The sequence below is a fragment of the Lontra canadensis genome, unplaced genomic scaffold (genome assembly GCF_010015895.1).
Source record: "Lontra canadensis isolate GAN:19392208 unplaced genomic scaffold, GSC_riverotter_1.0 scaffold35, whole genome shotgun sequence".
Classification (NCBI taxonomy): domain Eukaryota; kingdom Metazoa; phylum Chordata; class Mammalia; order Carnivora; family Mustelidae; genus Lontra; species Lontra canadensis.
In genome coordinates, this window is record NW_022631029.1 from 9,341,535 (window position 1) to 9,366,815 (window position 25,281).

A 25,281-nucleotide genomic window follows, 5' to 3' on the forward strand; every position below is an offset into this window, starting at 1 on the left:
AGGAATCTCCACACTGTTCTCCAAAGTGGCTGCACCAACTTGCATTCCCACCAACAGTGTAAGACGGTTCCCCTTTCTCCACATCCCCTCCAACACACGTTTCCTGTCTTGCTAATTTTGGCCATTCTAACTGGTGTTAAGGTGGTATCTCAATGTGGTTTTAATTTGAATCTCCCTGATGGCTAGTGATGATGAACATCTTTTCATGTGTCTGATAGCCATTTGTATGTCTTCATTGGAGAAGTGTCTGTTCATGTCTTCTGCCCATTTTTTGATATGATTATCTGTTTTGTGTGTGTTGAGTTTGAGGAGTTCTTTATAGATCTTGGATATCAGCCTTTTATCTGTACTGTCATTTGCAAATATCTTCTCCCATTCCGTGGGTTGTCTCTTTGTTTTGTTGACTGTTTCCTTTGCTGTGCAGAAGCTTTTGATCTTGATGAAGTCCCAAAAGTTCATTTTCGCTTTTGTTTCCTTTGGTTTTGGAGACATATCTTGAAAGAAGTTGCTGTGGCTGATATCGAAGAGGTTACTGGTTCTCCTCTATGATTCTGATGGATTCCTGTGTCACATTGAGGTCTTTTATCCATTTCGAGTTTATCTTTGTGTACAGTGTAAGAGAGTAGTCGAGTTTCATTCTTCTACATATAGCTGTCCAATTTTCCCAGCACCATTTATTGAAGAGACTGTCTTTTTTCCACTGTATATTTTTTCCTGTTTTGTCGAAGATTATTTGACTATAGAGTTGAGGGTCCATATCTGGGCTCTCTACTCTGTTCCACTGGTCTATACTTTTAATGCCATTCTGATCAAAGTTCCACTGGCATTTTTCAAAGAGCTGGAGCAAATAATCCTAAAATTTGTATGGAATCAGAAGAGACCCCGAATTGCTAAGGAAATGTTGAAAAACAAAAATAAAACTAGTGGCATCACGTTACCTGATTTCAAGCTTTACTACAAAGCTGTGATCACCAAGACAGCATGGTACTGGCATAAAAACAGACACATAGACCAGTGGAACAGAGAGAAGGGAATTTAAAAAAAAAATTGTTTTGTGCATTGCTATAACCCCAGTATCTAAAATGGTGCCTGGCACATTGTAATGAGTTAATGAATATTTGATGATAATACCTTTGTTGTCAGATTTCTCAGAGAAGCATCTATTTTGAATCTGTTAATTAAAAGTCATGTAAAATTGCTGGTATTTGATCGATTTGGACTTAATAAAATGGCAGTTTCTTATTTAACTTAATAAAATAGCTGGTAATTTGACTACCCACATGAAATATCACTAAATAAGAATTTTTCTAAGGCAATTTATGCAGTTTATTTATTGTCAATAACAGAATTACATGATGGTATTATATAGATGCACTCTTGATATGAATATGATTTTTAGATTTTAAGAGCACTATTAATAGGATTCTTTTATTATTTATGCTTTTTTTGTCACTTAAAATTTTTTCTCATTTCTTCCAAACACAATATAAGGAATATATTGAAATTGTGACAGGTGCATTCTAGTGTTTCAACTGCCATTGCTTAGAGACACTGTTGCTAACTGAATCTCAGGAGTACTTCTGAGTAATAAATAGTAGACTGGATCTTAACTGCCTTGTCAGTACTTGTTGAAGAATGAATGTTCAAGAAATACACTTGACCCTTGAACAATGTAGGGGCTAGGGATCCTGACTCCCTGCACAGTGGAAAATGCATGTATAACTTTTATTCCCTAAAAACTTTACTACTATCAGCCCATTACTGTTGACTGGAAGCCTTACCGATAACATAAACAGTTGGTTAACTCATATTTTATATGTTATATGTACTATATACTGTGTTCTTATAATAAAGTAAGCTACAGAAAAGAAAATGTTACTAAGAAAATCATAAGGAAGAGAAAATACATTTACTGTACTGTATTTATCAGAAAAAAAAACTATGTATAAGTGGGCCTGTGCAGTTCAAGCCCATGTTTTTCAAGAGTCAGTTACAGTCACAGAGTACATTGAGTTTAACAGAAGGCAAAGCTGTCCTTTCCACTCAGTATTGAGGAAGGGGGCCTGCAGGGTGCTCTTTTTGAGAGGCTTCTGTGATGACAGGCCCAGAGCACTCAAAAAGATGGCTCCTTGCACTTCCACTGCCATCATCCAAAAGACAAACAGCTATCTCTGTGGAATCCAGTCCAGGACCTGCTGTCTTGTTACACATTTCAGTTTCTTACTTTCAGTATTTTCAAAAGGAAAAAAGAAGAAGAAGAAGAAGCCCATGGTCTGACAGAGGATTTTTCTGCTGCCTTTAGATGATGACAGTCTAGGAGAAGAAATACTAGAATTGCATGAATATTTTGTTACCCTATGGCAAAAAATAGTACTGATTGGGAATGCTCCAGAAAATCTAGCTTATTTGATAGCCTTATCTATGTCTCACATTCTTCAGTGTTCATCTACTCATTGTATGTGCATTTTGCTGACTAAAGTGTAAAAATATGAGAAGTTAAGAGTACCAAATATTCTATATCTGGGTACATAAAATACAATTATGTGAGGGTCTTGCTTCATTGGTTTCTCTTTTTCTGCCTACCCCTCTTAAATGTCATTAGCCATGTTTTCTTGTCCATCTGTATAATATCCTTGGGTGTTCTCATACATACCCACTATGGTATGTATTAAATTAAATTTCTATCGCTCCATCCTGGACTTCTGCCATGAATTTCTGACTCATATAGCCAACTCTTCACTGTACTTCTCTACTAAATCAACTCAACATGTTTGAAAAAGCTCCCCCAGTACACTCCCCTCAAATGCCTCATGAAGAAACCTGGGAGTCCTCATTCCCCCCTCCTTTTTCTTCACCCGCTTTGAAGGATCAAGTTTCATCAATTGTTTCCTATGTACTTACCAAATCTATCACTTCCTCTCTAGCTGTACCTCCACAACCTTCATCCTTTCTTACCTGGACTTCCTACCTAGTTTTATTGTTTGAAACTCATTCCCTCTTGCATTTTCCCTCTCCCTCATCACTTATATCCAACATTCTTCACACCACTTCCAGAGTCACCTCCTAAATCATAAGTATGATCATATTATTTCTGATTAAATGCTTTCAGTATCTTGCTGTCATGTACAGAATGCAGCCCAGGCTCTGTACCATGGTGTACAAGGCCTTTTGTGATTTAGCTCTCCTTCCCTCTCTAGCTTAATATTTTCTTATTTCCCTATGGTCACTCAGTGCTCTAAGCCATTCCAGAAGATTCCAGTTCTTAGAAGGTGCTAGTTCTTCCATACCTCTAGTATCTTTTTCTTCATCCAGTTAATCTCTACTCTAACATACCCACCGCTGAGAAACCTTCCCAGGGTTCAGTGCCCAGCTCCCAGAGCTGCTTGTCTGAAATAGCACTCATTTGAGTATATCCCAAGTTTTTTTCCATTTGTCTGGCCTTGTCACCAACCCTTCTGGACTTTAAGCTTCTATATTTTTTTAAGATTTTATTTATTTAGGGGTGCCTGGGTGGCTCAGTCATTGGGCTTCTGCCTTCGGTTCAGGTCATGATCCTAGGGTCCTGGGATCAAGCCCCGAATTGGGCTCTCTGCTCAGCGGGGAGCCTCCTTCCCCCTCTCCCACTCCTCCTGCTTGTGTTCCCTCTCTCTCTGTATCTGTCAAATAAATTTTTTAAAAAAGATTTTATTTATTTATTTGACAGAGAGAAATCACAAATAGGCAGAGAGGCAGGCAAAAAGAGAGGGGGAGGCAGGCTCCCTGCCAAGCAGAGAGCCCGATGTGGGGCTCTGTCCCAGGACCCTGAGATCATGACCTGAGCCAAAGGCAAAGGCTTTAACCTACTGAGCCACCCAGGTGCCCCTGGACTTTGAGCTTCTAAAGTCAAGGACTTTTTTTCATCTTTTTATCTACAGTATTTACCATGGGGTTTGGCACACAAATAGGCATTTGGTAAATGTGTGACTTAATGGATAGGCATAATGAAAAAGCAACTGATGAAGTCCATGAGCTCTCTCCTGAACAGTTTACTTACCACTACATGGAGATGTTAGTATTCTCTCACAGTGCTGCTGTAATGGTTCTGTGCATTAGGGAGCTCATTTGAGCTCTCGGTCTTACCCCTGCTGCATCTAAGCAGTGACCCTGGGTGAGTCATTTAGCTCTTCCAAACCTCTTATTCTTCATCTGTCAAGTGGAGAAGAGTACAGCAATATCTGCCTTCCAGGTTTGTGGTGAAGATGATAAGAGATGTGTTTTGCAAGAACTTAGCAATGTCCGAAATATAATTTCAGTAGCTTTGTATATTTTGCTTACTTCATGTTCTGTGTTATTTAACTACTACTTTCTCCATTTTGGCATTTGCTCTTGAGAATGCTGAAATCTTTCATTTTCAGTCCATGTAAGTACTTGAAAAAATTAGATTCTTTTCAGGAAAGGTATGTCTGCTTCATCTCTAGCTTTTACAGACCCTTTTGAAACTTTTTTTTTTCTGCAAGAAATATTTTACTTTATCTTCATAAAGCTCATGATTCTTTTATACCACTCTATACCATAGTTATTTCTCTGGGCATTTGTCTGGGTTTACAGTATTTGTGTGCTTTTAAAGCCTGGGCCCATTTCAAGGCTTACATTCTCCAAACTAAAAATGGAAGTGTTTGAAAATCGGATTGTGATGATGCTTGCCCAACTCTAAAAATTTACTTTTAAAAATCATTGAAATGTATGCTTAAAAAGTTTGCATTCACTCTTTACAGTCATAAAATTACCTTCACCTAAGCCACACAGAAATGTATTCTAGGAATAAACACAGTAGAAAGAATGGTTAGTTTTTTCAACTTGGTCTTCTGCACTGTGTTCTCTCTAAACTGGAAGTCTGTCCTCCTTTTGAACAGAGGGCATATGGCGTATATAATTCAGCAATTGATTCTTTTACGGGATTTGTTTCTTTAGCAGTCATACCAACCACTTTCTAATCCTTTCCACCAAACTCCTGCTGCTCAGGAGTGAATTCCAAGTGGCCTGCTTGGGAAGACTTAAAAGAGACTCTAACCTGCATCATCTGTTTATCAGTCTCTTCGTGTAAAAGGAGATCATTAAGTAACTTTAGTCCTTTGAGGGATTTGATAATTTATGAAACCCAGATAATTATTTAAGGTGGAGGTATGAATAGAAGAGAAACAGTAGTCCCTTCTCATGAATATCTTATATATCCCAAGAAATGACAGTACTTTAATTTTCCAAATACCCCTATTATCCAAGACAGTAAAAGAAATATAAATAGAATAGAGCCTTTCCAGAAAGACCGGATAATGATGATCTGGAATTAAATTGGGTGGACTATGAGTTCATAGGTTGATTCACACCCATCAGGATTATGTCATACATTTCCATAAAAGTATTAAAGGCTTTTGCAAAAAATGTGGCAATATAATGATTGCAAGATGGAATGGAACTGCTGGGTTATTACCTATAAAGTAGGCAGATGTCTAACTTTAATAGACACTGCCAAACAACTTTCTAAATAGAGCAATTACTTTCCTAGCAACAATGTATGACAATTTCAGTTGTTTCATGTCCTTTATTTCCATCAAAACTCTTAGCTTTGTCAGTCTTTTTAATTTTAGTGATTATGTTGAGCATATATCAGTATTTTGTGGTGATTTTATTTATTTATTATTTTTTGTTTGCTTATTTGTTTGTTTTCCTGCTGAAGTTGAATGTCTCTTCATCAGATAACTAACTGGCCATTTCAGTTTCATAAAGGTTTTTTTTTAATTTTCTGATAAATTAAATTTTTTTATTGGAGAAGGGAATTGGGAGAAATTGGAGGGGGAGACAAACCATGAGAGACTGTGAACTCTGAGGAATTAACTGAGGGATTTGGAGGGGAGAGGGGTGGGAGGTTGGGTGAGCCTGGTGGTGGGCATTGTGGAGGGCACGTATTGCCTGGAGCACTGGGTGTGGTGCATAAACAATGAATTCTGGAACACTGAAAAGAAATTTTAAAAATAAATAAAAATTTTTTTAAAAAAGAAAAAAATAAATGGAGATTAAAACGACAATAGAAAATATTTTAAAAATTTTTATTGGAGCACCTGAGTGGTTCAGTTGGTTAAGCATTGGGCTCTTGATTTCAGCTTAGGTCATGATTTTGGGGTTGTGGGATCGAGCCATCTGTTAGGCTCTACACCTGCTTGGGATTCTCTCTCTCTCCTGCCCCTTCCCCCTTCATGCTTCCTCTATCTCTCTCTTTCTTTCTTTCTTTCTTTCTCCCTCTCTAAAAAAAAAAAATAGAAACATTTTTATTGATTGGTAGACATTTTAATTTATCCTGCATAGGAATCCTTTATTGTATATATTGTTAGAAATATATTATCCTACACAACAGCCTGGATTTTTAATCTCTTAATGGTGTCTTTTAATGAACAGAAGTTCTTCACTTCAGCAAAGTTTAATTTATTAGTCTTTTCCTTTATACTTAGCACTTTTTGTGTCCTGTTTAAGAAATTGTTGTCTAACAGAAATTCATGACTGTGTTATAATCTAGAACTTTCCTGTTTACTTGTCACATTTAAATCTTTGTATCTGGAACTGAATTTTGGTCAGAGAAATATAAGGTCAGTTGATCAGTTGACCCAGCACTGCATATCAAAAAGAAAATACTTTCTCACTATATTGTAGTGTTACCTTTGTCACAAATCTAATGACCATACACGTTTGAGTCTGTTTATAAATTATGTTTTATTCTATTGCTTTATTTATTTATTCTTGTACCAATAGCATGTCTTAATTAATATGGACTTACAAGTCTTGATTTCTGCTAGTATAAATTCTCCAGAGTCTTTAAGATTTAAGGAATATTTATTTATTTATATACTTACTTATTCATTCATTCATTTTTTATTATATTCAGTTAGCCAACATATAGTACATCATTCATTTTTGATGAAGCGTTTAAGGAATATTTAAAAGATTTTCATGGCTATTGTTGGCCCTTAACATTTCTGCCTAAATTTTAAAATAAGCATTTCTTAAATTTAAAGAAATGTTAAATTTACTCTCTCCCCTCCTCATTAAATCCCTTCTGCAATTTTGATTGGAATTGTTTGAATTTGTAGATCATTTCTGGGAGAATTGACATTTTAACTATATTAGGTTTTCCAATCAATGAACACGGTCTATACCTCTTTCATTTATGCCTTTAATTTTTCTCAGCAATGTTTTGTAGTTTTCACTTTAGAGCTCTTATTTGTATTTCATTGATTTTATCCTTAGAAATATGTGCTTGTGGGACGCCTGGGTGGCTCAGTTGGTTAAGCGGCTGCCTTCGGCTCAGGTCATGATCCCAGAGTCCTGGGATCGAGTCCCACATCGGGCTCCTTGCTCAGCAGGGAGCCTGCTTCTCCCTCTGCCTCTGCCTGCCACTCTATCTGCCTGTGCTCACTCTCGCTCTCTCTCTCTCTCTCTCTGACAAATAAATAAAATCTTAAAAAAAAAAAAAAAAAGAAATATGTGCTTGTTGTTCCTAGTATAAGTTTAAAATTTGTTATTTATTTCTCAGTTGTTTGTTAAACTCCATGTGTTTTTGGTAGATTCACTTCATATTTAATGACCTCATTAAACTTATTAGTTGTAATGGTTTACATGTAGATTCTTTTGGAAGTTCTGTGCATATATAATAAATCATGTCATTCATGGATAATAACAATATGAAATATTTTCTCTTCATGTTTATTTCAGTACTTTTACTGTAATGTGCTTAGGTCCAGTTTTCTTTGTATTCATACAGATTGGTGTTCTTACCACTAGTTGAATCTATGGTTTGATGTCTTTAATTGGCTTTGAAAAATTCTAAGTTTTCAAATATTGCTTCTGTTCCATACTTTTTCTTGCCCATTATGGACTCCAGTTACATGTACTTTACTTTTTTTAAAGATTTTATTTATTTGAGAGTGAGTGAGAGAGAGAGCATGAGAAAGGGGAGGTTCAGAGGGAGAAGCAGACTCCCTGATCAGCAGGGAACCTGATGTGGTACTTGATCTTGGGACTCCAGGATCATGACCTGAGCCAAAGGCAGACACTTAACTGAGTGAGCCACCCAGGAGCCCCTCCAGTTACATTTACTTTAGGTACTTGCATCATCTAGTTAAATGTGTGCTACTAATGTGTATGGTAGCAATGTGTATTTTACGTGTATGAAAGATGCACTGTATCTATATAGTGTTTCCGATTTGCTTTTTTTTCCCCTCCTCTCCATGGTCAGCTTGGATATTTTTTACTGATCTGTCTTCTAAATTAACTAATAATTTCTTTTGCTTTACCTGTTGAGTTCTTAATTTCACCTATTTTTCAGTATTAGAATTTTATATGATTTTTCAGATTCCGGTTCCATAGTGAAATTATTTATCTCCTCAGATATTTTATTAAATATACTAATTGTAGTTAATGTAAGGGCATGTCTCATAATAATCCCAGTATTAGACATGTCTCCTGTGGTTCTGTTTCCTTTTTTTTTTTTTTAATTTAATTTCTTTTCAGTGTAACAGAATTCATTGTTTATACACCACACACAGTGCTTCATGCAATACATGCCCTCCATAATACCCACCACCTGGCTCCCCCAACCTCCCACCCCCAGCCCCTTCAAAACCCTCAGATTGTTTTTCGTAGTCTCTCATGGTTCATCTCCTTGTCCAATTTCCCTCAACTCCCTTCTCCTCTCCATCTCCCTATGTCCTCCATGCTATTTGTTATGCTCCACAAATCAGTGAAACCATATGGTAATTGACTCTCTCGGCTTGACTTATTTCACTCAGCATAATCTCTTCCAGTCCCGTCCATGTTGCTACAAAAGTTGGGTACTCATCCTTTCTGATGGAGGCATAATACTCCATCGTGTATATGGACCACATCTTCCTTATCCATTCATCCGTTGAAGGGCATCTTGGTTCTTTCCACAGTTTAGCGACCGTGGCCATTGGTGCTATGAACATTGGGGTACAGATGGCCCTTCTTTTCACTACATCTGTATCTTTGGGGTAAATACCCAGTAGTGCAATTGCAGGTCATAGGGAAGTTCTATTTTTAATTTTTTTTTAAATTTCTTTTCAGCGTAACAATATTCATTGTTTTTGCACCACACCCAGTGCTCCATGCAATACTTGCTCTCCTTATACCCACCACCTGGCTCCCCCAACCTCCCACCCCCCGCCCCTTCAAAACCCTCAGATTGTTTTTCAGAGTCCATAGTCTCTCATGGTTCACCACCCCTTCCAATTTCCCTCAACTCCCTTCTCCTCTCCATCTCCCCTTGTCCTCCATGCTATTTGTTATGCTCCACAAATCAGTGAAACCATATGATAATTGACTCTTTCTGCTTGACTTATTTCACTCAGCATAATCTCTTCCAGTCCCGTCCATGTTGCTACAAAAGTTGGGTATTCATCCTTTCTGATGGAGGCATAATACTCCATCGTGTATATGGACCACATCTTCCTTATCCATTCATCCGTTGAAGGGCATCTTGGTTCTTTCCACAGTTTGGTGACCATGGCCATTGCTGCTATAAACATTGGGGGTACAGATGGCCCTTCTTTTCACTACATCTGTATCTTTGGGGTAAATACCCAGTAGTGCAATGGCAGGGTCATAGGGAAGCTCTATGTAATTTCTTGAGGAATCTCCACACTGTTCTCCAAAGCGGCTGCACCAACTTGCATTCCCACAACAGTGTAATACTTATTCTTCTCAAGTGCACATGGAACCTTCTCCAGAATAGACCACATACTGGGTCACAAATCAGGACTCAACTGCTACCAAAAGACTGAGATGATTCCCTGCATATTCTCAGATCACAATGCTTTGAAACTGGAGCTCAATCACAAGGAAGTTTGGAAGGAACTCAAACACCTGGAAGCCAAAGACCACCTTGCTTAAGAATGCCTGGATCAACCAGGAGATCAAAGAAGAACTTAAACAATTCATGGAAACGAATGAGAATGAATACACTTCGGTCCAAAACCTATGGGATACAGCAAAGGCGGTCCTAAGGGGGAAATACATAGCCATCCAAGCCTTCCTCAAAAAAATTGAAAAATCCAGAATACACCAACTGGAGAATACACCTTATAGAACTGGAGAATTAACAACAAATCAAACCAGCTCCACACATAAGAAGGGAAATAATCAAGATTAGAGCAGAAATCAGTGAGGTAGAAACTTGAGATACAGTAGAACGTATCAAGGAAACTGGAAGCTGGTTTTTTGAAAGAATCAATAAGATCAATAAACCACTGGCCACACTAATCCAAAAGAAAAGAGAGAAAGCTCAAATTAATAAAATTATAAATGAAAAGGGAGAGATCACAACTAACACATTATTTTTAATTTCTTAAGGAATCTCCACACTGTTCTCCAAAGTGGCTGCACCAACTTGCATTCCCACCAACAGTGTAAGACGGTTCCCCTTTCTCCACATCCTCTCCAACACACGTTGTTTCCTGTCTTGCTAATTTTGGCCATTCTAACTGGTGTTAAGGTGGTATCTCAATGTGGTTTTAATTTGAATCTCCCTGATGGCTAGTGATGATGAACATTTTTTCATGTGTCTGATAGCCATTTGTATGTCTTCATTGGAGAAGTGTCTGTTCATATCTTCTGCCCATTTTTCGATATGATTATCTGTTTTGTGTGTGTTGAGTTTGAGGAGTTCTTTATAGATCCTGGATATCAATCTTTTGTCTGTACTGTCATTTGCAAATATCTTCTCCCATTCCGTGGGTTGTCTCTTTGTTTTGTTGACTGTTTCCTTTGCTGCGCAGAAGCTTTTGATCTTGATGAAGTCCCAAAAGTTCATTTTCGCTTTTGTTTCCTTTGGTTTTGGAGACATATCTTGAAAGAAGTTGCTGTGGCTGATATCGAAGAGGTTACTTGTTCTCCTCTATGATTCTGATGGATTCCTGTCTCAGGTTGAGGTCTTTTATCCATTTCGAGTTTATCTTTGTGTATAGTGTAAGAGAATGGTCGAGTTTCATTCTTCTACATATAGCTGTCCAATTTTCCCAGCACCATTTATTGAAGAGACTGTCTTTTTTTCCACTGTATATTTTTTCCTGTTTTGTTGAAGATTATTTGAACATAGAGTTGAGGTCCATATCTAGGCTCTCTACTCTGTTCCACTGGTCTATGTGTCTGTTTTTATGCCAGTACCATGCTGTCTTGGTGTTCACAGCTTTGTAGTAAAGCTTGAAATCAGGTAACATGATGCCCCCAGTTTTATTTTTGTTTTTCAACATTTCCTTAGCGATTCAGGGTCTCTTCTGGTTCCATACAAATTTCAGGGTTATTTGCTCCAGCTCTTTGAAAGATACCAGTGGAATTTTGATCGGAATGGCATTAAAAGTATAGATTGCTCTAGGTAGTATAGACATTTTAACAATGTTTATTCTTCCGATCCAAGAGCATGGAATGGTCTTCCATCTTTTTGTGTCTTCTTCCATTTCCTTCATGAGTGTTCTGTAGTTCCTCAAGTACAGATCCTTTACCTGTTTGATTAGGTTTATTCCCAGGTATCTTATGGTTCTTGGTGCTATAGTAAATGGAATTGATTCTCTAATTTCCCTTTCTGTATTTTCATTGTTAGTGTATAATAAAGCCACTGATTTCTGTATGTTGACTTTGTATCCTGCCACATTACTGAATTGCTGTATGAATTCTAGTAGTTTGGGGGTGGAGACTTTTGGGTTTTCCATATAAAGAATCATGTCATCTGCAAAAAGAGAGAGTTTGACTTCTTCATTGCCAATTTGGATACCTTTTATTTCTCTTTGTTGTCTGATCTCTTTCTTTTGATTGTCTTTCCCATGGTCATATTTCTTTGGAAGTCTGGTAATTTTTTATTGAATGCCAGATACTGTATATAAAAAATCTTAGAGGCTTTTCCCTCTTCTCCCAGAGAGGATTTATCTTATTCCCTAGAAGCAGTTCCAGTAGGGGCAGATTATCTGGAGAGGCTGTATTAAAGTCTTGGTAAGGTGTGGTCTACCTCTGATTCATGTGCATTCTTAGGATATTTCCTCTAATCGTTCCCGTGGAGAGACAAAGTTGCTTGCTTGCTATGGCCTCTCCTTCTTATCAAATCCTGAATCCAATTTTTGTCTCTAAAACTCTGCTAAATTTGTGCTTTACTTTTAGATTGCTTTCTATTAGTCTTTTTCACACTGAAGAATAAGCATTTTAAGAATAAGCAAATGTATAAATTGGAAAAGTAGCTTGAAGAGTAGTAGGCACACTTCAGTGAGCTCCTGTTTTCTTTTTAGAACTTAGCCCCTCAAGTCCTGACATCTTTGGCAGCACAAACTTCAATTTTTATCTCCCCAGTCCTGTGTGACTGAGGAAAGCTCTCGATTGGCTTCTTTGCCTCTTAGTAGCCATCCTCTGTCTGGCTTTTATTACATTTTCTTTTCAACTCAAAAATAATTAAATATCTGAGTGAGAAAGTGGCATGCAGAATATAGAGCGCACCTCATTGTTTTCCTTCTTTCCTGGATCTTGGCCTTGTAAGGCCTGGCTGTTTTGGAAACTCTCAGCTTCAAAAAGATGCACTTTGTACATTACCAGCATTTTTAGCCCACCAGCTACTCCATCATTACTAGAAGACAGAAGTTTTCATACTTTTCAGTGTGCTATGTCTTTAATTAGTTATCTTTTTTTTTCTGGTTTCATGCTTTATTTTCATCCTTTTTTTCTTGATCATGTATACTCTTGGTGATATATCTTGCTATGAATTAGAGCTGAAATATAGGCTTTATTGCCTGTTTGTCCTGGTCAGTTTTAAGGGACAAACCTTAGGAAGGAAAATAGAAGAACCACAAAACCATGTTGATCACTCCAGTTTGCATTACTTTTCCAGGCAACCTTTGGTCATTGTATCTTTAAATTCTTAAGGAGGAGCAACATTGGATCGAAGCTGTTTTATGTTTTAATTCACAAGCCTTCGGGCCTGTGAATGAAGGAACAAGAGAAAGTAGGTGTTTGTGCCAACACTCATTTTCAGCAGTACTTTTTTCCAGCAAAGTTTGTCCTTTACCTTGATTTTATCTTGCTGATAGGACAACCCTAATTGTTACTGCTGCATTTATAGTAAAAGAACAAACAATAATGTTCTCCATGTTTGGGAAAGATAGAAAAATTATTGAAAATGATGCCGTATGCTAAAGTTACCCACCCTCCACACACATCAGTTTAAGATCATCTTCAGTGTCTCTGATTGTTTCTCAAGTTGTCTCTCTATTCCCATCCTCCTAACCCTCCCTCTTCTCTTCCCCCTCCCCTTGTGTGTGTTAGTTCCTGGAATCTTCAATTCTCACTTTAATAGATTTCCAGAGTTTATTTTGGGAGAGGTAGCTGGCATCCCCAACTACTTTGTAATTTTAACAAAACAGGAAATTGCATTTAGCCATAATATGTTTTAGTCCCTCAGCCACAGTCTCATGTTAATATTCCAAACCCCTAAATGATGTTGTTTCCATAAGTGCTTATTAATGATACTGTATTACTTTAAATTTTTTTATTGAGGAATAATCTACATATAATATAGTGCATCCATTTAAGGGGTAAAATTTTATTAATTTTGACAATGATATTCTTGAAGTTTATTTTATCTTATGTTAATATAGTCACTCCAGCCTTTTTATTCTTATTGTTTGCATGAAATACTTTTCTTCCATTTATTTTTAATCTCTTTGTGTCTTTATATTTAAAATACATTTCTTGTAGGTGGCATTTAGTTGGGTCTTGCATTTTATCCACTATGATATTCTGTGCCTTTTGATTAGAGTGTTGATTCTCCAGTAGATTTAATGTAATAATTGATACTGATTTACATCTGCTATTTTTTGTTTTTCTCATCTTTTTTTTTTCCTTCTTTTTCCCTTTTCCATATTTTTGGGGGATTATTTGAATTAATAAATTAATTATAGGAAATCCATTATAATTTATGTATTGGCTTATTTCTCTACTTCTTTGCATGTTTTGGTTATTTCTCTAGGAATTATACACATAGTGTATATATACACTATATACACATATATAGATTTTTATAGTCTTGTAGAGTTAACATTGTTTTACTTAGGAAATGCAAATACCTTTATATTTATATTACATATACATATATGTATACATATATGTACATAATATGTATATATATACAATATGTATACATATTATATATTATAGATATACCTTATGTATAATATTATATATTATAGGTATACCTTACAAAGACCTTACAACTGTAACATATACGTATATTTACAAATACACACCCCACTGCCATTCTTTGTTATACTTGTCATCTGTATTATATCTTTTTTTTTTAATTTTTTTTTAAATTTTATTTTTTATAAACATATATTTTTTCCCCAGGGGTACAGGTCTGTGAATCGCCAGGTTTACACACTTCACAGCACTCACCATAGCACATACCCTACCCAATTTCCATAATAACCCCACCCCCCCTCTCACAACCCCCCTCCCCCCAGCAACCCTCAGTTTGTTTTGTGAGATTACGAGTCACTTATGGTTTATCTCCCTCCCAATCCCATGTTGCTTCATTTACTCTTCTCCTATCCCCTTAACCCCCATGTTGCATCTCCTCTCCCTCATATCAGGGAGATCATATGATAGTTGTCTTTCTCCGACTGACTTATTTCGCTAAGCATGATACCCTCTAGTTCCATCCACGTTGTCGCAAATGGCAAGATTTCATTTCTTTTGATGGCTGCATAGTATTCCATTGTATATATATACCACATCTTCTTTATCCACTCGTCTGTTGATGGACATCTAGGTTCTTTCCATAGTTTGGCTATTGTAGACATTGCTGCTATAAACATTCGGGTGCATGTGCCCCTTCGGATCACTACGTTTGTATCTTTAGGGTAAATACCCAGCAGTGCAATTGCTGGGTCATAGGGTAGTTCTATTTTCAACATTTTGAGGAACCTCCATGCTGTTTTCCAGAGTGGTTGCACCAGCTTGCATTCCCACCAACAGTGTAGGAGGGTTCCCCTTTCTCCGCATCCTCGCCAGCATCTGTCATTTCCGGACTTGTTAATTTTAGCCATTCTGACTGGTGTGAGGTGGTATCTCATTGTGGTTTTGATTTGTATTTCCCTGATGCCGAGTGATATGGAGCACTTTTTCATGTGTCTGTTGGCCATCTGGATGTCTTCTTTGCAGAAATGTCTGTTCATGTCTTCTGCCCATTTCTTGATTGGATGATTTGTTCTTTGGGTGTTGAGTTTGCTAAGTTCTTTATAGATTCTGGACACTAGCCCTTTATCTGATATGTCGTTTGCAAATATCTTCTCCCATTCTGTCAGTTGTCTTTTGGTTTTGTTAACTGTTTCCTTTGCTGTGCAAAAGCTTTTGATCTTGATAAAATCCCAATAGTTCATTTTTGCCCTTGCTTCCCTTGCCTTGGGCGCTGTTCCTAGGAAGATGTGGCTGCGGCTGAGGTCAAAGAGGTTGCTGCCTGTGTTCTCCTCAAGGATGTTGATGGATTCCTTTCTCACATTGAGGTCCTTCATCCATTTTGAGTCTATTTTTGTGTGTGGTGTAAGGAAATGATCCAATTTCATTTTTCTGCATGTGGCTGTCCAATTTTCCCAACACCATTTATTGAAGAGGCTGTCTTTTTTCCATTGGACATTCTTTCCTGCTTTGTCGAAGATTAGTTGACCATAGAGTTGAGGGTCTATTTCTGGGCTCTCTATTCTGTTCCATTGATCTATGTGTCTGTTTTTGTGCCAGTACCATGCTGTCTTGATGATGACAGCTTTGTAGTAGAGCTTGAAGTCTGGACTTGTGATGCCACCAACTTTGGCTTTCTTTTTCAATATTCCTTTGGCTATTCGCGGTCTTTTCTGGTTCCATATAAATTTTAGGATTATTTGTTCCATTTCTTTGAAAAAAATGGATGGTACTTTGATAGGAATTGCATTAAATGTGTAGATTGCTTTAGGTAGCATAGACATTTTCACAACATTTATTCTTCCAATCCAGGAGCATGGAACATTTTTCCATTTCTTTGTGTCTTCCTCAATTTCTTTCATGAGTACTTTATAGTTTTCTGTGTATAGATTCTTAGTCTCTTGGGTTAGGTTTATTCCTAGGTATCTTATAGTTTTGGGTGCAATTGTAAATGGGATGGACTCCTTAATTTCTCTTTCTTCTGTCTTGTTGTTGGTGTAGAGAAATGCAACTGATTTCTGTGCATTGATTTTATATCCTGACACTTTACTGAATTCCTGTACCAGTTCTAGCAGTTTTGGAGTGGAGTCTTTTAGGTTTTCCACATATAATATCATATCATCTGCGAAGAGTGATAGTTTGACTTCTTTGCCGATTTGGATGCCTTTAATTTCTTTTCGTTGTCTGATTGCTGAGGCTAGGACTTCTAGTACTATGTTGAACAGCAGTGGTGATAACGGACATCCCTGCCGTGTTCCTGACTTTAGCGGAAAAGCTTTCAGTTTTTCTCCATTGAGAATGATATTTGCGATGGGTTTTTCATAGATGGCTTTGATAATATTGAGGTATGTGCCCTCTCCCTACACTTTGAAGAGTTTTGATCAGGAAGGGATGCTGTACTTTGTCAAATGCTTTTTCAGCATCTATGGAGAGTATCATATGGTTCTTGTTCTTTCTTTTATTAATGTGTTTTACCACATTGATTGATTTGCGGATGTTGAACCAACCTTGCAGCCCTGGAATAAATCCCACTTGGTCGTGGTGAATCATCCTCTTAATGTACTGTTGAATCCTATTGGCTAGTATTTTGGTGAGAATTTTTGCATCTGTGTTCATCAAGGATATTGGTCTGTAGTTCTCTTTTTTGATGGGATCCTTTTCTGGTTTGGGGATCAAGGTGATGCTGGCCTCATAAAATGAGTTTGGAAGTTTTCCTTCCATTTCTATTTTTTGGAACAGTCTCAGGAGAATAGGAATTAGTTCTTCCTTAAATGTTTGGTAGAATTCCCCTGGGAAGCCGTCTGGCCCTGGGCTTTTGTTTGTTTGGAGATTTTTGATGACTGTTTCAATCTCCTTACTGGTTATGGGTCTGTTCAGGCTTTCCAGTTCTTCCTGGTTCAGTTGTGGTAGTTTATATGTCTCTGGGAATGCATCCATTTCTTCCAGATTGTCAAATTTGTTGGCATAGAGTTTCTCATAATATGTTCTTGTAATTGTCTGTATTTCTTTGGTGTTAGTTGATCTCTCCTCTTTCATTCATGATTTTATTTATTTGGATCCTTTCTCTTTTCCTTTTGCTAAGTCTGGCCAGGGGTTTATCAATCTTATTAATTCTTTCAAAGAACCAGTTCCTAGTTTCGTTGATTTGTTCTATTGTTTTTTTGGTTTCTATTTCATTGATTTCTGCTCTGATCTTTATGATTTCTCTTCTCCTGCTGGGTTTAGGGTTTCTTTCTTGTTCTTTCTCCAGCTCCTTTAGGTGTAGGGTTAGGTTGTGTACCTGAGACCTTTCTTGTTTCTTGAGAAAGGCTTGTACCGCTATATATTTTCCTCTCAGGACTGCCTTTGTTGTGTCCCACAGATTTTGAACTGTTGTATTTTCATTATCATTTGTTTCCATGAATTTTTTCAATTCTTCTTTAATTTCCTGGTTGACCCATTCATTCTTTAGAAGGATGCTGTTTAGTCGCCATGTATTTGGGTTCTTTCCAAATTTCCTCTTGCGATTGAGTTCTAGCTTCAGAGCATTGTGGTCTGAAAATATGCAGGGAATGATCCCAATCTTTTGATACCGGTTGAGACCTGATTTAGAACCAAGGATGTGATCTATTCTGGAGAATGTTCCATGGGCACTAGAGAAGAATGTGTATTCTGTTGCTTTGGGATGAAATGTTCTGAATATATCTGTGATGTCCATCTGGTCCAGTGTGTCATTTAAGGCCTTTATTTCCTTGTTGATCTTTTGCTTGGATGATCTGTCCATTTCAGTGAGGGGAGTGTTAAAGTCCCCTACTATTATTGTATTATTGTTGATTGTATTATATCTTTATATATTATGACTCACTTAAGACAGTATTAGACCATTCTCTTACACCACTCACAAAGATAAACTCGAAATGGTTGAAAGACCTCAACGTGAGGCAGGAATCTATCAAAATCCTAGAGGAGAACATAGGCAGTAACCTCTTTGACATCGGCCACAGCAATTTTTTCAAGACATATCTCCAAAGGCAAAGGAAACAAAAGCAAAAATAAACTTTGGGGACTTCATCAATATCAAAAGCTTCTGCACAGCAAAAGAAACAGTCAACAAAACAAAGAAGCAACCCATGGAATGGGAGAAGATATTGCAAATGACACTACAGACAAAGGGCTGATATCCAAGATCTATAAAGAACTCCTCAAACTCAACCCTCAGAAAACAGATAATCACACCAAAAATGAACAGAAGACATGAACAGACACTTCTCCAAAGAAGACATACAAACGGAAAAAAATGTTCATCATCATTAGCCATCAGGAAGATTCATATCAAAACCACATTGAGATACCACCTTACACCAGCTAGAATAGCTAAAATCAGTAAGACAGTAAACAACAAGTGTTGGAGAGGATATGGAGAAAGGGAAACCCTCTTACACTGTTGGTGGGAATGCAAGTTGGTGCAGCCACTTTGGAAAGCAGTGTGGAGATTCCTCAAGAAATTAAAAATAGAGCTACCCTATGACCTAGCAATTGTACTACTAGGTATTTACCCCAAAGATACAGATGTAGTGAAAAGAAGGGCCATCTGTACCCCAATGTTCATAGCAGCAATGGCCACAATTGCCAAACTATGGAAAGAGCCAGGATGCCCTTTAACAGATGAATGTATAAGGAAGATATGGTCTGTATATACAATGGAATATTATGCCTCCATCAGAAAGGATGAATACCGAACTTTTGTATCAACATGGACAGGACTGGAAGAGATTATGCTGAGTGAAATAATTCAAGGAGAGAGAGTCAGTTATCATATGGTTTCACTTACTTGTGGGGCATAAGGAATAACATAGAGGACATTAGGAGAAGGAAAGGAAAAGTGAATTGGGGAAAATCGGAGGGGGGATAAAGCATGAGAGACTATGGACTCTGAGAAACAAACTGAGGGTTTTGAAAGAGAGGGGGGGTGTGGGGATGGGTGAGGCTGGTGGTGGGTATTAAGGAAGGCACGTACTGAATGGAGCACTGGGTGTGGTGCATAAACAATGTATCTTGGAATACTGAAAAAATAAAAAATATTTATAAAGTGTAATTTTTTAATCAATCAGATTTTAAAGAAATTAAGAGCTATAATATCCTTTCATGATAAAAAGTCCTTTACAAGGATTCGGGTATAGAAGGAGCGTACTTCAACATAATAAAGGCCATATATGACAAACCAATAGCTTACATTATACTCAATGGATAGAAATTGAAAGGATTTTCTCTAAGGTTAGGAACAAAGCAAAGATACCCACTCTTACTATTCCTATTCAATATAGTACTGGATGTCCTAGCTGAAGCACTTAGGCAAAACAAAGAAATAAAAGCATCCAAATTGGAAAAAAAAAGTAAAATTTTCATTATTCACTGATAATATGATCCTGTATATAGAAAATCCCAAAGAATCCATTTAAAAACTATTGGAATTAATCAATGATTTCAGTGAAATGGCAGAATACAAAATAAGCATACAGAAATCAATTGCATTTCTCTACACTAATGATCAAGCAGCTGAAAAAGAAATAAAACAATGGCATCAAAACAATAAAATACTTAGGAATAAATCTAACCAAGGTTCTATACAATGAAAACCACAAAACTTTGCTGAAAGAAATAAATGACACAAACAAGTGGAAAGACATCTGTTTATGGATCAGAAGAGTTAATATTGTTAAAATGACTGTATTACCCAAAGTTACCTACAGATTCAATGTAACCCCTACCAGAAACAAAGGCATTTCTCACAGAAATAGAAGAAATGATCCTAAAATTTCTTGTGGAACCACAAAGATAGCCTAAGTAATCTTGAAAAAAATAGAGCAAAGCCAGAGATGTCATGCTTCTATATTTAAAATTATACTGCAAAGCCATAGTAATAAAAATACTATGATCCTGGCACAAAAATAGACATATTGATTAATGGAACAGAATAGAGAGCCCAGAATTAATTCCTGGCATATATGGTTAACTGATACTTGACAACAAAGCCAGGAATATTCAATGGGGAAGAATAGTCTCTTCAACAAATGGTGCTGGGAAAACTAGAAAAACACCTGCAAAATAATGAAATTGGATCCCTCTCTCACAAAAACCAACTTGGAAGGGATCAAAGATTTAAACATAAGACCTGATGCCTTTAAACTTCTAGAAGAAATATTAGGGAAGTAGTTCATCAGTTTTGGTCTTGGCAGTAATTTGGGGGGCATAACACCCAAAAGTACAAGCAACAAAGAGAAAATCAACAGAAGGGACTACATCAAACTCAAAAGCTTCTTTGCAGTGGAAGAAACAATTGACAAAAGAGAACCTATATCAAAAACTAATGATGTACTGTATGGTGACTAACATAACATAATAATAATAATAAAAGACAACGTACAGAATGAGAGAAAATGTTTGCAAACCATGTATCAGATAAGGGGTTACTATCCAAAATACATGAAGAACTTAATTCAATAAAACAATCTATTTTAAAAACGGGCAGAAGAACTTAATAGACATTTCTCCAAAGAATATATCAAAATGGCCAATGGATACATGAAAAGATGCTCAACATCGCTAATCACCAGTAAAATGAAAATCAAAACCAAATGAGATATCACTTCACACCTGTTAGAATGGCTGTTATCAAGAAGACAAAAAACAACAGGTGTTAATGAAGACGTGGTGAAAAGGGAGCCTTTATATCTTGTTGGTAGGAATGTAAACTGGTCCAACCATTAAGGAAAACAATGTGAAGTTTCCTCAAAAAATTAAAAATAAATTTATCATACCCAGTAATTGCACTTATGGGTATATACCCAAAGAAAATAAAAACAGAATTTCAATGAGATCTATGCACTCCTGTATTTTATTGCAGCATTATTCACAAATAGCGAAGGTACAACCCCAAAACCCATCAACAGATAAGTAGATAAAAAACATGTGGGACAGGAAGATGTGGTGCATATACACTATGGAGTATTATGCCTCCATCAGAAAGGATGAATACCCAACTTTTGTAGCAACATGGACAGGACTGGAAGAGATTATGCTGAGTGAAATAAGTCAAGCAGAGAGAGTCAATTATCATATGGTTTCACTTATTTGTGGAGCATAACAAATAGCATGGAGGACATGGGGAGTTAGGAGAAGGCAGTTGGGGGAAATTGGAAGGGGAGGTGAACCATGAGAGACTATGGACTCTGAAAAACAATCTGAAGGGTTTGAAGAGGTGGGGGTGTGGGAGGTTGGGGGAACCAGGTGGTGGGTATTAGAGAGGGCACGGACTGCATGGAGCACTGGGTGTGGTACAAAAACAATGAATACGGGCTCCTGGGTGGCTCAGTGGGTTAAGCCGCTGCCTTCGGCTCAGGTCATGATCTCAGGGTCCTGGGATCGAGTCCCGCATCGGGCTCTCTGCTCAGCAGGGAGCCTGCTTCCCTCTCTCTCTCTCTGCCTGCCTCTCTGTCTACTTGTGATCTCTGTCTGTCAAATAAATAAATAAAATCTTTAAAAAAAACAATGAATACTGTTATGCTGAAAATAAATTTTAAAAAAAGATTAAAAAAAAACGTGTGGGACATATACACAATGCAATCCTATTCAGCCACAATAAAGGAGGATTCCTCTTATTCATGACAACGTGAATGGACTTTAAGAACATTATGCTAAGCAAGATAAGTCAGATAGATAATTGCTGTACAATATCAGTGATATGAGAATCTAAGAGTTAAACCTGTAAAAAACACAGTAAAATGGTGGTTACCAGGATGAAGGGCAGGGATAAGAGTGATGGCGTTTAAAGCTACAAACTTGTAATTAGTAATAAATGGCCATGGAGATTGAATGCATAGAATAATGAATATAGACAATAATATTGTACTATAATTATGTAATGTGATAAATATTGCTATATCAGCAATCATATTACAATATACAAATGTATTAACATAATATTCTGTGTACATTAAATGTACAGAATGCTACACATCAAATTCATCTAATGAAAAATATTAAGAGCAAAAATATTCTTTAATATTTACCCATATATTTACCATTTCCAATGTTATTCATTTATGAAGATCCAGGAGTTTCCCTTTGGTGTCCTTTCCCTTCAGCATAAAGAGCTCTCTTTAATATCTCTTGTCTTGTGAGTTTAGTGACAATGTTGTCACCAAATTTTAATTTTACTTTTTCTTCTTTTAATTTTTCTTCTTCTTTTTTAATTTTTTTGAAAGAGGGCTTCTTTATTATTTAAATTCAATTAGCCAAGGTATAGTACTTTATTAGTTTTTGATCTAATGTTCAAGTTATTTATTTATTTGAGAGAGAGAGCACAAGAAGGGGAGGGACAGAGGGAAAGGGGATCTGATGTGGGACTTGATTCCAGGACTCTGGGATCATGACCTGAGCTGAAGGCAGACACATAACCAACTGAGCCACCGAGATGCCCCATTTTCCTTTTTCTTAAAATGTCTTTATTTCATCTTCAATTCTTGAATGATATTTTTCTGTAGATAGAATTTTGAATTGCCTTTTTCTGGTACAGTAAATATACTGTTCCACTGTGATCTGGCTATAGTTTCTGAAGAAAAATCAGTATAAATGTGAATCATTATTATATTGTATATAATTTACTCTTTTTCTCTGACTGCATTTAAGATCTTTTCTTTATCTTTGGTGTTTCATAGTTTGTCTATTTAATACCTATACATGGATTCCATTAGTTTGCAAGTTTGCTAAGCTTATTGAACTTGTAAAATTATGTTCTTCACCAGTATTGGGAAGTTTTTTTGCCATTACTTCTACAAATATTTTTTTCTGCCTCATTCTCTCTCTTCTCTCTCTTTCTGGGATTCTGATTATGTTAGAAATTTTAAAATTGTTCCACTTTTAAACTTTGAGGTTCTACATTTTTGTTCAAATTTATTTTCTCTTTTCAGATTAGATTTACTCTGTTCTTTTGTCTTCAAGTTCATTGATGCTTTCATCTGTCATTTTTATTCTGCCATTAAGCTCATTCAGTGAATTTTAAAATTTTCTCATATTTTCTGTTCTAAAATTTCTGAAATTTTTTTATGTTTTCCATTTTTCTGCTGAGATTTCTTATTTTGTCATTAATAGTTTATTTTCCTTTATTGCACTGAGTGTAGTTATAATAGCTCCTTTCAGGGAGATAAACCATAAGTGACTCTTAATCTCACAAAACAAACTGAGGGTTGCTGGGGGTGGGGTTATGGACATTGGGGAGGGTATGTGCTATGGTGAGTGCTGTGAAGTGTGTAAACCTGGCGATTCACAGACCTGTACCCCTGGGGGAAAAAAATAAATGTTTATAAAAAATAAAATTAAAAAAATATATATCTTAAAAAAAATAATAATAATAATAGCTCCTTTCAAGTGTTTGATAATCCCAACATCTTGACCATCTCAAGCTTGGCATCTGTTGATTGTCTTTTCCCTTGAGACTAAGTAACATTTTCTAGCCTCGTGAGATTTAGATCAAATAACTCTGGATTTAAAAAAATAATAACAATTTTTGATTGTGTCCTGGACATGGTGAATGTTATGTCGTGGAGAATCCAGATTCTCTTACCTTGTTCCTACGAGTGTTGAGGTTTTGGTTTTAGCAGTCAATTTGGCTAGATGCAAACTGCATGCTGTTATGCCTGTGGCAGTAGTGGCTCAGGATTTAGTTGAGTTCTCTAAGCCTCAGTACAAGCTGCTTTCAGTTTGCCCCCATGCAGGTATGGTATTTAAACACATAACTCAGGGTTACCCTTATCAGGCTGTCTCCCTATTAGTGTTTTCTTTTCCCTTTCTAGTGCCCTGGTTACCCAGGATCTTTTGCTGTTTCCTTTTAGCCATAAAGATGACTGGCTTTTTATTAGACTTTTAGGAGCTCTGAAGACTGTAGCTTTCATTAAGGCAAAATCTTTTTTTTTTTTTAAGTATGGGGAGAATGTTGCTTATTACTTCATGTTAATTGCTTCACATTTGACTTCATCCCAAAATCTGCTTGCCTTCATTCAGTCTCCTAAACTGTCAGATATAGTTAGTCTTTTTGTTTGTTTGTTTTTCTGTTTGTTGTTGTTGTTGTTGTTGTTGTTGTTGTTGTTGTTGTTGTTGTTTTGTGGTTTTTTGCCCAGAGCTGAGAGCTGTGGTTTGTGGAAGGATTAAAGGTTTGTTTGATAATCACTCTTTTCTTTTGGAAGTGGAACTTCAATACTGTATTCCTTCTTGAGAGACTGGAATGAATTAGAGCTGTATCTGCCAAGCCCTGAAACTTGGCATCCTATGTTTATAATACAATGAACATTTCACAAAATTATCTTTCTTGTTTACCAATTCTAAGTCTAGAGACAAAAATATTCTTTGCATAGCAATCTGAGAGGTAATCAACATAAGTAGATGAACATTTTACCTTCAGGTAGTTTCTCTTATGCTAAAGTCTCATACCTGTTACTCTGCCATGGTCATGCACACCTTTTGGGTTACTTTTTATTTAAATACTTTCTAGAAGACATACAAATAGAGAACAGACAGTAAAAAGATTCTCAATATCATTAATCATCAGGGAAATGCAAATCTAAATCACAATGAGATATCACCTTATACCTGTCAGGATGGCTGAAATCAAAATGACAAGAAATAACAAGTGTTGAGGAGGATGTGAAGAAAAGGGAACCCTTGTGCACTGTTGGTGGGAATGTAAATTGGCACAGCCACCATGGAAAACAGTATGGACTTTCCTCAAAAAATTAAAAATAGAAATGCCATATGATCCAATAATTCCACTACTGTTTAGAAAACAAAACAAACAAAACACTAATTTTATTTAGAAAACAAAAACACTAATTCAAAAAGACATATACATTCTATGTTTATTATAACATTATTTACAATAGCCAAGATATGGAAGCAACACAAGTGTCCATGGATATACAGATGGATAAGGAAGATATGTACACATGCACAAATGAGCACATATGTGCTTACACATGCACACACACAGGAATATTA

At 36.6% G+C, this 25,281-nt stretch overlaps 1 protein-coding gene across 6 annotated transcripts in view; it reads left to right on the plus strand.

The window, feature by feature from the left end:
* DOCK3 (dedicator of cytokinesis 3) overlaps positions 1 to 25,281 on the plus strand; it is a 581,779-nt gene that overhangs the window by 320,149 nt on the left and 236,349 nt on the right. The gene's annotated exons all lie outside the window — the stretch shown is intronic.